At 35.7% G+C, this 4,124-nt stretch overlaps 1 non-coding gene across 1 annotated transcript; it reads right to left on the bottom strand.

The window, feature by feature from the left end:
- Positions 1 to 2,147: 2,147 nt before the first annotated feature.
- LOC114027864 lies at positions 2,148 to 2,250 on the bottom strand. The gene has a single exon (XR_003567304.1). It is a non-coding gene; the product is annotated as a U6 spliceosomal RNA (small nuclear RNA).
- Positions 2,251 to 4,124: the final 1,874 nt, after the last annotated feature.

The raw sequence follows: 4,124 nt of genomic DNA, 5'->3' as shown, positions 1-4,124 counted from the left end.
GAGAGAGAGAGAGAGAGAGAGAGAGAGAGAGGGAGAGAGAGAGAGAGAGAGAGAGAAAGCAAATTGTGTATTTCAGTCTACATTCAGACTCCATAGTTCTTTCTCTGGGTGTGGATAGCATTTTCTATCACGAGTCTTTAGGAGTTGTCTTACATCCTTGTATTGCTGAGAAGAGCTGAGTCTATCAAGTCCATCACATAATGTGGCTGTTGATGTGTAGGATGTTCTCCTGGTTCTGCTCACTTTACTCAGCATCAGTTTGTTTAAGTCCTTCCAGGTTTTTCTGAAGTCTGCCTGCTCATCATTTCTTATAGCATAATAGTATTCCATTACATTCATATATCATAACTTATTCAGCCATTCCCCAATTAATGGGCATCCCCTTAATTTCCAGTTCTTGGCCACCATACTATGATACACTATGAATATTTTGGTATAAAGAGGTCCTTTTCCCCTTTTTTGGATTTCTTAGGGATATAGACCTTATTGGAAATGCTTCTAGCTTATCCCTATTACATATAATGCTTGCTGATGGTTTTAGGTAGATGCTACTTATCATTTTTTTTTAAGGCAACTGGGGTTAAGTGACTTGCCCAGGGTCAGACAGCTAATAAGTGTCAAGTGTTTGGTCTGAGACCAGATTTGAACTCAGGTCCTCCTGATTTCAGGGCCGGTACTCTTTCCACTGCACCACCTAGCTACCCCAAAGTGTTGATTCACCCAAGATCATGCAGGTATTTGAATCTGAGTCCTCTGAATCCAAATCTAACATTTTTTTTTTTACTTTATATGAGGGAATTGGGGTTAAGTAACTTGCCCAGAGTCGCACAGCTAGTGAGTGTTATGTGTCTGGGGCCAGATTTGAACTCAGGTCTTCCTGACTCCAGGGCCAGTGCTCTACCCATTGCACCACCTAGCTGCCTGCTATTTATCATTTTAAGGAAGGATGTATTTATTCCCATTCTCTTTAGTATTTTTAATAGGAATGGGTGCTATATTTCATCAAAAGCTTTTTTCTGCATCTATTGAGATAATCATATGGTTTCTGTTAGCTTTGTTGTTGTTATGATCAATTATATTGATAGTTTTCCCAATATTGAACCAGCCTTGCATTCCTGGTATAAGTCCTACCTGGTCATAGTATATTATTTTTGTGATAAATTGCTGTAATCTATTTGTTAATATTTTATTTAAAATTTTTGCATGTATATTCATTAGGGAAATCAGTCTATAATTTTCTTTCTCTGTTTTGACTCTTCCCATTTTAAGTATCAGTACCATATTTGTATCATAAAAAGAATTTTCTAGGACTCCTTTGCCTATTTTCCCAAATAGCCTATGTAGTATTGGAATTAATTGTTCTTTTAATGTTAAGATAGAATTCATGTATAAATCCATCTGGTCTTGGGGATTTTTTCCTAGGGAGTTCATTGATAGCTTGTTCAATTTCTTTTTCTAACATGGGCTTGAGTGTTTTTCTTCCTCTTTGGTTAATCTGGGCAATTTACATTTTATTGGCATAGAGTTGGGCATAATAGTTCCTAATTATTGTTTTAATTTCCTCTTCATTTGGTGGTGAATTTACCCTTTTCATTTTTGATACTAGTAATTTGATTTTCTTTTTTTTTTAAATCAAATTAACCAAAGGTTTATCTGTTTTATTGTTTCTCCTCTTAAAACCAACTCTTAGTTGTATTTATTAGTTCTTTTCTTAATTTCAATTTTATCAATATCTTCTTTGGTTTACAATATTTCTAATTTGGAATTTAATTGGAGATTTTTAATTTGTTCTTTTTCTAATTTTTTTTAGTTGCATGCCCAATTCATTGATCTCCTCTTTCTCTATTTTATTCATGCAAGCATTTAGAGATATAAAGCTTTTCCCAAGAACTGCTTTTGCTGTATCTTGTAAGTTTTGATATGTTGTCTCATTATTGTCATTCTCTTGGCTGAAGTTAATGATTGTTTTGTTTGACCCACTCATTCTTTAGGATTAGATTATTTAATTTCCAATTAATTTTTAGTCTATCTTTCCATGGCCCTTTATTACATATAATTTTTATTGCATCATGATCTAAAAAGGATGCATTCAATATTTCTGCCTTTCTGTATTGGATTGTGAGGTTTTTATGCCCTAGTATATGATCAAAAATATGGAATACTTCTTGAATTTGCATGTCATGCTTGTGCATGGGCCATGCTAATCTTCTCTATATCGTTCCAATTTTAGTATATGTGCTGCTGAAGCAAGCATGACTTCATTAGTCTTAAAAGGATTCAAGGAGCATTTGAACTTACCTCATAAACATATGAGGTCCAGTTAGTTCCTGAAATGCTTCTGAAAGGAGAGAATAAGTGGAAAATAAGGAAAGAGCTTTTCCCCTTTGAGAAGTGGTATTTTGAGTGAGAAGGGTTTTAAAAAGGAAGACAATGCCCTGAGGCTTTGGTTGCTGGTGCTAATAAGCTCCAGAAGGTGGGGAGCAGATTCCAATTGAGGATGCAGCACAGGTGAAGGTAATTAGGCCAAAGAGAACTTTTGAAAATCTCACAGAACCTGGTCAGCAGGGATTCTTCTTCAGACACCTAAGTGAGTAAGAGAACTTTCTGGGGACAACGAAGCCAAGTTACTGCCTTACTGGCAGGTGGCTGGGTGAGGTAGGAAGAAAGAAATAGGGCCCTTTCTTATTCTGAAAGGGAATAAAAGGAGCACGTTTTATGTTCTCTGCAGTGTCCCTAATGCTCATGAATTCCAAAAAGGGAAAATTTATACTCCTCCACAAAGGCATTTATTTATTTGTGTTTATCTTAGTCGTATGTAAAAGTTGTTTGCTCTATAGTCCACCTTTATGCATAACTGATAAATCATTCCTCCAAATTCTGGCCAAGTCCTTCAGATTTACAGAATACAACAGTAGCTCCCTATTGTCTTTAAAACAGAAAAAAAAAAAACAAAAACAAAAACAAAAAAAAAAAAAACACCAGAAAACCAGAAAACAAACTCCTCTGTTTAGCAATGACAATTTGACTTCAGCAATTTGTTTGTTGGTTTGTTCCCCTTGCCCCTAGGCTAATAGTTTACAAACTGCATTCTGGTAAAATTAGAACTGATCCTCATGTACAACATTCCATCTCCTATTTTTGGTGCCTTATTGACTGGAATGTTTTCTCTCACCTCTGCCTCTTGTACTCCTTAACTCCCTTTGCTGATTTATCCCAAATTTACCTCTCCCCTATACCCTCCCCCCAAAAAATAACTTGTTATTTATTTAATCCTCACATCTCTCCTAAAGAAGGATGTAAGCTTTTTAAAGACAGAGATTGCTTCACTTTGTTTTTCTTATGACCAGTGCCTACCACAGTGTGGTAGTTACTATAAAAAATGTTTGTTGATTGATCATTTGACAACATTATATGATCTTGGATAGATCAGTTCACTTGCACATATTGCCTTTTTGGAGTCACAAAATTGTATGATGTTTGAACTAGCTGTGAAATCAGGTATTTATTGAGTGACCCCTTCACTAGTCAGATTAGGGCCTGGGATCAAAATAATTTTAGCAGTTTATTCAAGGAAGACAGTGTGGTTCAATTCAATCCAGCAAGCATTTATAAAACAGTCACTATATGTCACATGGGGAAGTCTATCCACATGTAGCGGATAGACTGACAGGACTGGATTCAGGAAGACTCATCTTCCTGAGTTCAAATTTGGCCTCAAAACCTTACTAGCTGTGTGACTGAGCAAGTCACTTAACCTTGTTTGCCTCAATTTCCTTATATATAAAATGAGCTAAAGAAGGAAATGAGAAACCACTCCAGTATCTTTGCCAAGAAAACCCCAAATGGGATCACAGAGAGTCAGTCATGACTAAAATGACCAAGCAACATGTGCCATGCACTATGCTAAGCTATGAGGGTAAAAAAACAAACAAAAAATAAAATGATTATATGTTGTTAAAAACAATCCATTCTCCTGGAATTTAAGTAGTTTCTTGGAAGGAATTATGTGCCTGGAGTTATGAAAAACCTAGGTTTAAACTCCATCTCACCTCTTCCATTTATTACATATGATAGATATATTATATATGATCAAAACTGAGGTTCTTAGCTTCACAGAATCTCAA

Source organism: Vombatus ursinus, unplaced genomic scaffold (genome assembly GCF_900497805.2).
Source record: "Vombatus ursinus unplaced genomic scaffold, bare-nosed wombat genome assembly UNPS02014863.1, whole genome shotgun sequence".
Lineage (NCBI taxonomy): Eukaryota > Metazoa > Chordata > Mammalia > Diprotodontia > Vombatidae > Vombatus > Vombatus ursinus.
The sequence above is the reverse complement of the archived record's forward strand: the minus strand, read 5'-3'. Positions and strand labels throughout refer to the sequence as shown.